Source organism: Pseudophryne corroboree, chromosome 4 (genome assembly GCF_028390025.1).
Source record: "Pseudophryne corroboree isolate aPseCor3 chromosome 4, aPseCor3.hap2, whole genome shotgun sequence".
Classification (NCBI taxonomy): Eukaryota; Metazoa; Chordata; class Amphibia; order Anura; family Myobatrachidae; genus Pseudophryne; species Pseudophryne corroboree.
The window spans coordinates 112,882,721-112,896,781 of record NC_086447.1 but is presented as its reverse complement, the minus strand read 5'-3'; positions in this window follow the sequence as shown (position 1 = coordinate 112,896,781).

The window sequence follows — 14,061 nt, the reverse complement described above, 5'->3', positions numbered from 1 at the left end:
CTTGCAAGCCTTTCCTCGTATTCCAGCATCTCTATGCCCTTAAATAGTTTGGTTGCCCACCTCTGAACCTTTTCTAGCTCCAGGATATCCTTTTTGTATTATGGTGCCCAAAATTGGACACGGTATTCAAGATGTGGCATATGTGTTCTCATTATACAATGTGACCGGAAGCAGGAAGCTGGAGTAAGACGGGGCAGGAGGCTGGAGTGACATGTGACTGGAGACAGGAGACTGGAATGACACAGGAGGCTGGAGTGACATGTGAACGGGGGCAGGAGGCTGGAGTGACACAGGGGACAGGAGGATGGAGCAACACAGGGGGCAGGAGGCTGGAGAAACAGGGGGCAGTAGAGGACACAAGTCTGGTTGCATAAAGATGACATTGGTTATATTCCTAAACAAACAGGTATCTTCTGGACCATGTGATCTCCTGCATGAATAGTGACTATCGACTGAAGACACTGCCCAGGGAGGATTCGTTTCTTTAGAGTTTCCCCACTGTAGAGAAAACACCGCACAGATGGAGCCATGCTCTTTGAACATGGCTGCATCGCAGGCTGCGGCGTGCCTAGGCGCTCCTGCGCCTCGGCATGCCGCTGAGCATACAGAGATGCTCCCATTCACTTTGAATGGGACGTGTGCGCGTCTATGATGCACGCGTGTCCCATTCATTCACCGCGGTGCACCTCGCCAGGCGCACCTAGCCACAGACGGAGCCACGATTAGCGTGGCTCCATCTGTATACTGTAGGTAAGGTGTATTTTTATTTAGTTCACACAACAAAACATATAACATTTTACCCAGTCTGGACGATGGTCCAGGTCAGCTGCTTCAGGGTACAAAGTATTTTTTTTATTGTTTTGGAGGGATAGTAGCCACACCTCCCACATGTTTCCACACTCCCGCAACCTGTATTTTGCCAGAACAAAGGTGGCGACCTTAGCTGGGAGGCTTTAGCTTTGGGAAAAGAGAGCAATGGCCATTATGAAGAGGACGGAGAGTGACACTATAATGATGTCTTGCTGCACGATGGCTCAGTAGCTAAGTGCCCGTGACTGCAGAAGCTGAGAGCAGTTGTGAAGGGGAGGGACCCCTAAATCTGCCTCTGTTATTAGCAAATGAGAGTAGAAGGTCTTCCGCTGTGCTCATGATGAAACAGTAATGAATTGCTGTCTATCTCTGTTAGGGTGCTGGATCCACAGTGGGGAAACCTCTGTACTTGTTACACACTAAGGGGGTAATTCCGACCCAATCGCACGCTGCGCTTCGTCGCAGCCGTGCGATCGGGTCGGAACTGCGCATGCGCTGCACCCGCATTGCGCAGGCGCGACGTTGCCCAGAGGCAGTCACTGGGCAGCGGCGCCGCTAGCGAAGAAAGCGGTCACAGCGCCGACCGCAAAAAGATTGACAGGAGGAAGGCTTTTCTAGGGCGTCAACTCACCATTTTCTGGGCGTGAAGATCCGAACACAGGCGTGTTGAGGCGTTTAGAGGGCAGATGTCTGACGTCAATTCCAGGACCTGCAACGCTGGATTCATCCCACAGGGTAAGTAATACCCCTTTTCCACTACTAAGCACGGGTCGCAGCCGGGAGCCTGACACGGGTGCTACCCGGCTGAGGCCCGTGCTCAGCCCCCTTTCCCGCTGCGCTCACCAACCCGGCATATTGCCGGGTTGGTGACGCTGCTAGTGACGCGGCAGGGGCAGCGCTGGGAGATCGCATCAACACGGCTTCCGTTTACACTACAACCCTACCCGGATCATTCCCGTGTCCTACCCAGGTAGCTACCCGGGTAGGATTCACGGGTCACTTGATCTGGGTTTTTGCGGGGGTACCCTTTTCCACTAGAAAAAAACACGGGTAAATGCACGCCCCCGTCCCGCAGCCTTGCTATGCAAAAAAATACTCCCCCATAGGCGGCGTCTAGTTGATCGCACGGGCAGCAAAAACTCGGAATGAGCCCCTAAGGCCTATGGGGTATATTCAATTGAAGTCGGATCCATTCCGACATTCATTTGTCGGAATGGATCCGACCTGGGCTATTCAATGCATTCTCAATTTGACTTTAAAAAAGTCGAATTGAGATGCGGGAGCTTAGACGGGGGAGAGCCACGGGCAGGCGGGGGAGAGCAGTGCTACAGCAGCGGCTATATAGCTGCTGTAGTGCTGCTCTCACCCTTCTGCCCACGGCTCTCCCCCTCCTCCCCCCCCCCCCCGTCTCTGCCTCTTCCCATCCCCGCATCACAGCCGCTCACGGCAGCGTCCACCCGGCTCCAGCAAGCGAGGTCTCGCTTGCTGGAGCCGGGTGGACGCTGCTGTGAGCGGCGGCTGTGATACATCCTCCGGCGCTGCACTCCCCGTCTGGCGGCGGCTCTACCCGTCTCTGCTCCCGCATCTCACTTCAACTTTTTTTAAAGTCAAATTGAGATGGTCGAAAAGGGGGCTAAAACCTGTCGGTTTTGGCCCCGTTTTCGACACAAGCACGTGGATCGGCAGCTATTCCGCCGATCCAATTGCTTTTTGACAAGTCGAATTCCTCAACTTGTCGAATAATTTGGGGTTAGATTGAATAGGTTGGAACCCCTTCCGACCTAAAAAGTCGAAAACTGACGTCTTTTCGACAGACGACAGCTTTCGACTTCAATTGAATATGCTCCTATGTATTAAACCATCAGTTGTACACAGGTTTACAGTATGGCAAAATTAAGGCCCAGATTTTATCACCGTGCTATTTATTACTCTCCAGGGCTTGATAAATAGGGGCCTAAGTTACGTTCCCGTTATTAATGCAATAACACCTGAGAAATTCCAAATCTTCATAAATATCTAGTGTTTACTATACGAACATTAACTACTACTGTCCCCATAGTTCTCTATGGTTACAGGAAATTGGGGCAATTTAGTAAACTCTGAAAAGCTTTTAGCTTTTCACACCTTGGGGTATATTTACTAAAATTCGTATTTTTCTGAATGAGGTTAAAAATCTAACACGAATGACATCGAAAATTTAATTTTGCAATTTTTTGAATTTATTACGACTAATTTACTAAGTTGTCGTATTTTTCATTTTCGTATTTACCCATGTCGATGTCATTCATAGTTTTGTAAGGTAGAATGCGGCCGATTTAGTGGTTTTGCGACCGTGTTCTGTGTTTTTTTTACGACTGCGTCACATTTTAGTCACGGCAGTGTTTCTCCGTTCCCGGACGCATTTTTTTCCTAAGTTTCGTTTTTGTCACTCGTCCGTGATTGGTTTGATTCGTGATGGAGGAGTGTCTGTGCACATTACTATAAAAACGCCCCAAACCGTCCGCACCTCGTGGGTTTAGCTAGTGGAGAGGTGAGAGGAAGGTGTGTTAGGAGTTGATGAGTTTTGTGGAGTTTTTGGAGGATTTGTGGCGGATTTTTGCGATTGTTGAGTGCTGTACTGTGTGTGTAAGTAGTCTTGTCGTACTTGTTGTGTAGTTATTTAAAAGTTTGTCTACTTTTTTGTCCTTGTTTTTTTTTTCAAGTCTATTGTCATTGTTTGTGAGTGAGTGAGTGAGTGAGTGAGTGAGTGAGTGAGTGTGTGTGTGTGTGTGTTGGGTGTGTGGTGTGTAGAGGTAGTGGAGGAGTGTGTTTTCTGTTTTTTTTCTCAGTGTTATTTGTAGTTTGTCCTGATTATGTCCCAGTCAGAGGTCAGTGTGGTGGAGGAGGTGAGTGAGAGGGAGGAGGTGAGTGAGGTGGAGGAGGTGAGTGAGAGGGAGGAGGTGAGTGAGGTGGAGGAGGTGAGTGAGAGGGAGGAGGTGAGTGAGGTGGAAGAGGTTAGTGAGGAGGAGGGTATGGCTGCTGCTGCGGCCTCTAGTGATAGTGATGGTGTTGTGGTTCCGCAGCCACGCACCACTACAAAGACTGGGCGCAATGTGAAATTCAGCTATTCAGAAAATATGGCTTTGGTGCGGGAGCTGATGAGGCATCATCGGCAGTTGTTTGGCCATGATGCTGCCAAGGTGTCGACACGTAGGAAGTCTGTTCTGTGGGGGAAGGTCATTGCGGCTGTGAATAGTGAGGGTGTGGTGAGGCGGACCGAGGACACGTGTCGCAAGTGCTTTTATGACATAAAGCGCCGTGTCAAGGCAAAGATAGCCAAGGAGGCCAAATCAGCCCGCCAAACCGGGGGTGGACACCCCTTCCGTGCATCTTATCGGGATTGGGAGGAGCCTGTGCGTACACTTATTCCACCAGAAGTGGTTGGTGCGACTCATGTCCGGGATTCTGACCGGCCAAGGCAGGATGGTGAGTTGTTGTTTTTTAATTTAAAAGTGTAAACATCTATGTGTTGTCCTTTGTTGTTTGTAATTTCATCAAACTAATTGTGATTGTCAGTTTGTTAATTGTTCCAATGTGTTGGTGATGTCGTGCAGGCCTGGGCAACCTGTGGCTCTACAGGTGTTGGCAAACTACAAGTCCCATCATGCATTGCCTCAGTTTTGTTATTAGTGAATGCTACATCTGTTGCAGTGCATGCTGGTATGTGTAGTTTTACTACATCTTGAGAGCCACAGGTTGTCCATGACTGATGTAGTGTTAATATCAATTATTTTGTATTTTTTTTTTGTGTTTTTTTTTTTAATCTGGTTGCCTTGGCCTTTTCCTTCCATTTGATATCAGTACTAAATCTTTCTAGGTGTATTTAGAAGAAGTGTGTTGAATATGTTGTTTGCATATTTTTAAAACAAATAGATTTCTAAGGATTCATGTTTATTGAGTGTTGTTGTGGGTTGTCCTTTGTGTTTTTGTATTGTTTTTCTTGTATTTTGTATTTTTTTTATTTTGTTTTACATTTTTGTGCAGATATTTGTGCATAGTGGGGGTCATTCCGAATTGTTCGCTCGTTATTTTTCTCTCGCAACGGAGCGATTAGTCGCTAATGCGCATGCGCAATGTCCGCAGTGCGACTGCGCCAAGTAAATTTGCTATGCAGTTAGGTATTTTACTCACGGCATTACAAGGTTCTTCGTTCTGGCGATCGTAATGTGATTGACAGGAAGTGGGTGTTTCTGGGCGGAACACTGGAAGAGTAAGTCTCGAGCTACTCAGAAACTGCACAGAGAAGTCTTCTCGCAATATTGCGAATCTTTCGTTCGCAATTTTGATAAGCTAAGATTCACTCCCAGTAGGCGGCAGCTTAGCGTGTGCAAAGCTGCTAAAAGCAGCTTGCGAGCGAACAACTCAGAATGAGGGCCTGTGTTGTATTTGTAGAATTTAAATTGGTACCTTAGCGTGCAATATTGTGGTTGTGTTATGCTATGTGATTTGGTTTTTATAATTATAATATTATAATTATAATATTATAACATTATAATATTGTGCATTTTTTGGCTTTGTGTATGGATTCATTTGTGAAATTGAATCTTATTTAAAGTATACACACCCAATGAAGTCAGGCAGAAAAGTTTAAGCATCGTTTAGTTTAGTTATCATCATGTTCCAGATGTTTACATCACAAGAAGGATTTTCTGAAAACATTGTCTCCCATAGCCCACAATTGAGGCCAACACCACCCCAGCAACAAATGGCCCCTGAGTTTTGGAGCAGTTGGGCCACACAACAGGCGCAACACTATGCCTGCCTGAACACCCACACCCAATACCTTGCCAGTTTGCCCCATCATCTTCCTCGCCTCAGTCGGAACTCAGGCAGACTGATAGTTCAGGTTGGCAGAATTGCAAATTCAATGGAGCAGATGAGGGCAGACAACAGTCAAATGCAAGCCAATTTACTCAGAATCATGGATGAACAACAGCGGCAGCAACAAGCCCTCATACAAATAATCCAACACAACCAACTGGTCAACGAAAACCTCTCCAGAATTATTGCCAGCAACACTGCCACAAATACCCAACTGACTGCAAGCATACACAACCTGAGCCAAAGCATTAATGTGTTGGCATCCCAACAAATCAGCTCAAGCTCTGGAACTACAACACCAAGCCAGACCCCAGTTACCTCCCCTGTTAGACGCTCCAGCAGAACACGGACCAACGAACCAGGTCAATCCTCTGCACCCAGCACACACAAAAAAAAATAATGAAGGATGCAGCAAATGGTTGTTAAAAAATAAAGTTTTTGGAATTGTTACACCAAAAATGCCTGTGTCCAAGCAAATCATTTTTAAACACGCAATATGTGTATGGTTTAATGTGCTAATGAGTGACCGTGTAAGTTTAGTTATTCACATTACAGTATAACTGTAAAGAACAGTATAAATAACAAACACTAACGCAACACAAACAACATTCACACCTACAATACATTTTATAAAAGTGGTTAGGCAAGGTTATTTATAACTAAATAATACTTACCATTAAAATAACGCAGAATCAGTTCTTGCCTTACCTGCCACCCTACATCTGTACTCACACTGTCACCAGATGTTTCTAACTCACCTACTTGCTGGCTGTTTTCTTCATCACCAACATGTGGCAGATGTTGGCTCAAACACAGATTATAAAGAAAACAGCAGCAGAACACAATCCTAGTCACCTTTGAGGGACTATACAACAAAAGCCCAGCAGACTTATCCAGACACCGAAACCTAGATTTCAGCACCCCAAAACATCTTTCTATCACATTCCGCGTAGACTTATGTGCATTATTATAATTGTGTTCAGCAGGAGAATCAGGTTGGGACAATGGAGTAAGGAGCCAAGAGTAGCAGCCATAACCACCATCACCTGAAATACAGATATAGGCAGCATTAGGACATGTGGATTATGGAAAATCACATACAAAAATCAGGAGTTTGACGTTACCACACATACACACAACACACTTGGAACATACCCAGCAGCCAGCCATCAGGCATTTGTCCGTCCTCAAATGTATCGAAGAGTGATGACTGACTGAGGATGAAGGAGTCATGGCAGCCGCCAGGGTAACCTGCAACCACACTCATAATTTTGAGATTTGCATCACAAACCACCTGGACATTAGTGGATTGGCGAAAATGTCTATTTGTGAAAACATATTGCCTGCCCCTAGGTGGTCTCAGCTCAACGTGTGTGCAATCTATGGCACCAAGCACATTGGGCATGCCAGCAAGCTCATAGAAAGCTACCCTGACTGCATGCCACTGCAACTCCTGGGTAGGGAAGCAGATAGAGGCATCTATGTGGGGTTCCAACACATCCAAAACCTGAGTGCACATTACAAAATATAAGGTGAGTGTCATGTACTGTACAATACAATACAATACTGTGTTATAAGACATAACAGAAGCAACACTTAGACATAGACGTGTATGTATGCTTCAACTCACCTGATTTAAATATTTTGAAAAGGTGGGCTGGGAGATACCAATTACATCGCCAGTCACAGCCTGGAAGCTCCCAGTAGCCATAAAGTGCAACACAGCCAGCAGTTTGTGCAGGCCTGAGACAGAGCGAGAGCGTGCTGTCTCAGGGTCTAGGTCCAGTTTGACAAGGTCAGACGGAAAATGTTGTTTCTATTTAGCCAAAACATCTGTATGACCCTATCATCGGACAATGCGTTCAAGTTTAAACGGCCCCTAAAAAAACGAGGCCTGCGCAGCCTCCGCGGCACCTCTACAACCTGCTGACCATGTTCACTTACCTGGCCCTGATTTATTGTAGCCTCATGGAGCAGTCTCAGGTATCCCCCAGCAAACAATAAATCTGTACTACACACGGCAGCAGCCATTTCAGAGTGAGAGTTGCTCAAAATGTGCTTGGGTCCCTTTTAAAGGGCCAAAAATTCAGGTGTGACTAATGGATAATTGAATACACATGTAAACACCCTCATCAAAAGCAGGTCTACTTTTTTTTAGGACTTTTTTATGATTTGTATTTTTTCTCGGCCGCAAAATAAATTTTCACTGTAGAGGTTTCAAATACGAATGGTTAGTAAATGACCGTGAACCATACCTAAACAGCCGCGTTTTACCGATGGTGTATTCATTCGTATTTTTTAACTTGGACTTCAACAAAAATACGAATGCCCTCATCACTGCCGTGATTTGAGTTTAGTAAATTCTAGAGATGAGCGGGTTCGGTTTCTCTGAATCCGAACCCGCACGAACTTCATGTTTTTTTTCACGGGTCCGAGCGACTCGGATCTTCCCGCCTTGCTCGGTTAACCCGAGCGCGCCCGAACGTCATCATGACGCTGTCGGATTCTCGCGAGACTCGGATTCTATATAAGGAGCCGCGCGTCGCCGCCATTTTCACACGTGCATTGAGATTGATAGGGAGAGGACGTGGCTGGCGTCCTCTCCGTTATAGTAGAAAAGAGTAAAGACTGAGTGACTTAGTTATAATTGTGGGGAGGATTGGGGACGGGGAGCAGCTGTTAGGGAGTACAGTGATTTAGATTAGGAGAGAGAGAGAGAGAGAGAGATTGACCTGATTTACTGGAGCTTAGGAGTACTGTAGAAGAGAGTGCAGAGTTTACTAGTGACTGACCACAGTGACCACCAGACAGTGCAGTTTTATTTAATATATCCGTTCTCTGTCTGAAAAAAACGATACACACAGTGAGTCAGTCACATACCATATCTGTGTGCACTGCTCAGCCCAGTGTGCTGCATCATCTATGTATATATTATATATCTGACTGTGCTCAGCTCACACAGCTTATAATTGTGGGGGAGACTGGGGAGCACTGCAGTGCCAGTTATAGGTTATAGCAGGAGCCAGGAGTACATATTATATTAAAATTAAACAGTGCACACTTTTGCTGCAGGAGTGCCACTGTCAGTGTGACTGACCAGTGACCTGACCACACTGACCACCAGTATAGTTAGTAGTATACTATATTGTGATTGCCTGAAAAAGTTAAACACTCGTCGTGTGACTTCACTTGTGTGGTGTTTTTTTTTTATTCTATAAAAAACTCATTCTGCTGACAGACAGTGTCCAGCAGGTCCGTCATTATATAATATATATACCTGTCCGACTGCAGTAGTGATATATATATATTTTTTATATCATTATTTATCATCCAGTCGCAGCAGACACAGTACGGTAGTTCACGGCTGTAGCTACCTCTGTGTCGGCACTCGGCAGTCCGTCCATAATTGTATACCACCTAACCGTGGTTTTTTTTTCTTTCTTCTTTATACATACATACTACGACATCTCTTTATCAACCAGTCTATATTAGCAGCAGACACAGTACAGTACGGTAGTTCACGGCTGTGGCTACCTCTGTGTCGGCACTCGGCAGTCCGTCCATAATTGTATACCACCTAACCGTGGTTTTTTTTTCTTTCTTCTTTATACATACATACTACGACATCTCTTTATCAACCAGTCTATATTAGCAGCAGACACAGTACAGTACGGTAGTTCACGGCTGTGGCTACCTCTGTGTCGGCACTCGGCAGTCCGTCCATAATTGTATACCACCTAACCGTGGTTTTTTTTTCTTTCTTCTTTATACATACATACTACGACATCTCTTTATCAACCAGTCTATATTAGCAGCAGACACAGTACAGTACGGTAGTTCACGGCTGTGGCTACCTCTGTGTCGGCACTCGGCAGTCCGTCCATAATTGTATACCACCTAACTGTGGTTTTTTTTTCTTTCTTCTTTATACATACATACTACGACATCTCTTTATCAACCAGTCTATATTAGCAGCAGACACAGTACAGTACGGTAGTTCACGGCTGTGGCTACCTCTGTGTCGGCACTCGGCAGTCCGTCCATAATTGTATACTAGTATCCATCCATCTCCATTGTTTACCTGAGGTGCCTTTTAGTTGTGCCTATTAAAATATGGAGAACAAAAATGTTGAGGTTCCAAAATTAGGGAAAGATCAAGATCCACTTCCACCTCGTGCTGAAGCTGCTGCCACTAGTCATGGCCGAGACGATGAAATGCCAGCAACGTCGTCTGCCAAGGCCGATGCCCAATGTCATAGTACAGAGCATGTCAAATCCAAAACACCAAATATCAGTAAAAAAAGGACTCCAAAACCTAAAATAAAATTGTCGGAGGAGAAGCGTAAACTTGCCAATATGCCATTTACCACACGGAGTGGCAAGGAACGGCTGAGGCCCTGGCCTATGTTCATGGCTAGTGGTTCAGCTTCACATGAGGATGGAAGCACTCAGCCTCTCGCTAGAAAACTGAAAAGACTCAAGCTGGCAAAAGCACCGCAAAGAACTGTGCGTTCTTCGAAATCCCAAATCCACAAGGAGAGTCCAATTGTGTCGGTTGCGATGCCTGACCTTCCCAACACTGGACGTGAAGAGCATGCGCCTTCCACCATTTGCACGCCCCCTGCAAGTGCTGGAAGGAGCACCCGCAGTCCAGTTCCTGATAGTCAGATTGAAGATGTTAGTGTTGAAGTACACCAGGATGAGGAGGATATGGGTGTTGCTGGCGCTGGGGAGGAAATTGACCAGGAGGATTCTGATGGTGAGGTGGTTTGTTTAAGTCAGGCACCCGGGGAGACACCTGTTGTCCGTGGGAGGAATATGGCCGTTGACATGCCTGGTGAAAATACCAAAAAAATCAGCTCTTCGGTGTGGAACTATTTCAACAGAAATGCGGACAACAGGTGTCAAGCCGTGTGTTCCCTTTGTCAAGCTGTAATAAGTAGGGGTAAGGACGTTAACCACCTCGGAACATCCTCCCTTATACGTCACCTGCAGCGCATTCATAATAAGTCAGTGACAAGTTCAAAAACTTTGGGTGACAGCGGAAGCAGTCCACTGACCAGTAAATCCCTTCCTCTTGTAACCAAGCTCACGCAAACCACCCCACCAACTCCCTCAGTGTCAATTTCCTCCTTCCCCAGGAATGCCAATAGTCCTGCAGGCCATGTCACTGGCAATTCTGACGAGTCCTCTCCTGCCTGGGATTCCTCCGATGCATCCTTGCGTGTAACGCCTACTGCTGCTGGCGCTGCTGTTGTTGCTGCTGGGAGTCGATGGTCATCCCAGAGGGGAAGTCGTAAGCCCACTTGTACTACTTCCAGTAAGCAATTGACTGTTCAACAGTCCTTTGCGAGGAAGATGAAATATCACAGCAGTCATCCTGCTGCAAAGCGGATAACTGAGGCCTTGACAACTATGTTGGTGTTAGACGTGCGTCCGGTATCCGCCGTTAGTTCACAGGGAACTAGACAATTTATTGAGGCAGTGTGCCCCCGTTACCAAATACCATCTAGGTTCCACTTCTCTAGGCAGGCGATACCGAAAATGTACACGGACCTCAGAAAAAGACTCACCAGTGTCCTAAAAAATGCAGCTGGACCCAATGTCCACTTAACCACGGACATGTGGACAAGTGGAGCAGGGCAGGGTCAGGACTATATGACTGTGACAGCCCACTGGGTAGATGTATGGACTCCCGCTGCGGCACCAGTAGCAGCATCTCGCAAACGCCAACTCTTTCCTAGGCAGGCTACGCTTTGTATCACCGCTTTCCAGAATACGCACACAGCTGAAAACCTCTTACGGCAACTGAGGAAGATCATCGCGGAATGGCTTACCCCAATTGGACTCTCCTGTGGATTTGTGGCATCGGACAACGCCAGCAATATTGTGTGTGCATTAAATATGGGCAAATTCCAGCACGTCCCATGTTTTGCACATACCTTGAATTTGGTGGTGCAGAATTATTTAAAAAACGACAGGGGCGTGCAAGAGATGCTGTCGGTGGCCAGAAGAATTGCGGGACACTTTCGGCGTACAGGCACCACGTACAGAAGACTGGAGCACCACCAAAAACTACTGAACCTGCCCTGCCATCATCTGAAGCAAGAAGTGGTAACGAGGTGGAATTCAACCCTCTATATGCTTCAGAGGTTGGAGGAGCAGCAAAAGGCCATTCAAGCCTATACAATTGAGCACGATATAGGAGGTGGAATGCACCTGTCTCAAGCGCAGTGGAGAATGATTTCAACGTTGTGCAAGGTTCTGATGCCCTTTGAACTTGCCACACGTGAAGTCAGTTCAGACACTGCCAGCCTGAGTCAGGTCATTCCCCTCATCAGGCTTTTGCAGAAGAAGCTGGAGACATTGAAGGAGGAGCTAACACGGAGCGATTCCGCTAGGCATGTGGGACTTGTGGATGGAGCCCTTAATTCGCTTAACAAGGATTCACGGGTGGTCAATCTGTTGAAATCAGAGCACTACATTTTGGCCACCGTGCTCGATCCTAGATTTAAAGCCTACCTTGGATCTCTCTTTCCGGCAGACACAAGTCTGCTGGGGTTGAAAGACCTGCTGGTGAGAAAATTGTCAAGTCAAGCGGAACGCGACCTGTCAACATCTCCTCCTTCACATTCTCCCGCAACTGGGGGTGCGAGGAAAAGGCTCAGAATTCCGAGCCCACCCGCTGGCGGTGATGCAGGGCAGTCTGGAGCGACTGCTGATGCTGACATCTGGTCCGGACTGAAGGACCTGACAACGATTACGGATACGGACATGTCGTCTACTGGCACTGCATATGATTCTCTCCCCATTGAAAGAATGGTGGAGGATTATATGAGTGACCGCATCCAAGTAGGCACGTCACACAGTCCGTACTTATACTGGCAGGAAAAAGAGGCAATTTGGAGGCCCTTGCACAAACTGGCTTTATTCTACCTAAGTTGCCCTCCCACAAGTGTGTACTCCGAAAGAGTGTTTAGTGCCGCCGCTCACCTTGTCAGCAATCGGCGTACGAGGTTACATCCAGAAAATGTGGAGAAGATGATGTTCATTAAAATGAATTATAATCAATTCCTCCGCGGAGACATTGACCAGCAGCAATTGCCTCCACAAAGTACACAGGGAGCTGAGATGGTGGATTCCAGTGGGGACGAATTGATAATCTGTGAGGAGGGGGATGTACACGGTGATATATCGGAGGATGATGATGAGGTGGACATCTTGCCTCTGTAGAGCCAGTTTGTGCAAGGAGAGATTAATTGCTTCTTTTTTGGTGGGGGTCCAAACCATCCCGTCATTTCAGTCACAGTCGTGTGGCAGACCCTGTCACTGAAATGATGGGTTGGTTAAAGTGTGCATGTCCTGTTTATACAACATAAGGGTGGGTGGGAGGGCCCAAGGACAATTCCATCTTGCACCTCTTTTTTCTTTTATTTTTCTTTGCGTCATGTGCTGTTTGGGGAGGGTTTTTTGGAAGGGACATCCTGCGTGACACTGCAGTGCCACTCCTAAATGGGCCCGGTGTTTGTGTCGGCCACTAGGGTCGCTAATCTTACTCACACAGCTACCTCATTGCGCCTCTTTTTTTCTTTGCGTCATGTGCTGATTGGGGAGGGTTTTTTGGAAGGGACATCCTGCGTGACACTGCAGTGCCACTCCTAAATGGGCCCGGTGTTTGTGTCGGCCACTAGGGTCGCTAATCTTACTCACACAGCTACCTCATTGCGCCTCTTTTTTTCTTTGCGTCATGTGCTGATTGGGGAGGGTTTTTTGGAAGGGACATCCTGCGTGACACTGCAGTGCCACTCCTAAATGGGCCCGGTGTTTGTGTCGGCCACTAGGGTCGCTAATCTTACTCACACAGCTACCTCATTGCGCCTCTTTTTTTCTTTGCGTCATGTGCTGATTGGGGAGGGTTTTTTGGAAGGGACATCCTGCGTGACACTGCAGTGCCACTCCTAAATGGGCCCGGTGTTTGTGTCGGCCACTAGGGTCGCTAATCTTACTCACACAGCTACCTCATTGCGCCTCTTTTTTTCTTTGCGTCATGTGCTGATTGGGGAGGGTTTTTTGGAAGGGACATCCTGCGTGACACTGCAGTGCCACTCCTAAATGGGCCCGGTGTTTGTGTCGGCCACTAGGGTCGCTAATCTTACTCACACAGCTACCTCATTGCGCCTCTTTTTTTCTTTGCGTCATGTGCTGATTGGGGAGGGTTTTTTGGAAGGGACATCCTGCGTGACACTGCAGTGCCACTCCTAAATGGGCCCGGTGTTTGTGTCGGCCACTAGGGTCGCTTATCTTACTCACACAGTCAGCTACCTCATTGCGCCTCTTTTTTTCTTTGCGTCATGTGCTGTTTGGGGAGGGTTTTTTGGAAGGGACATCCTG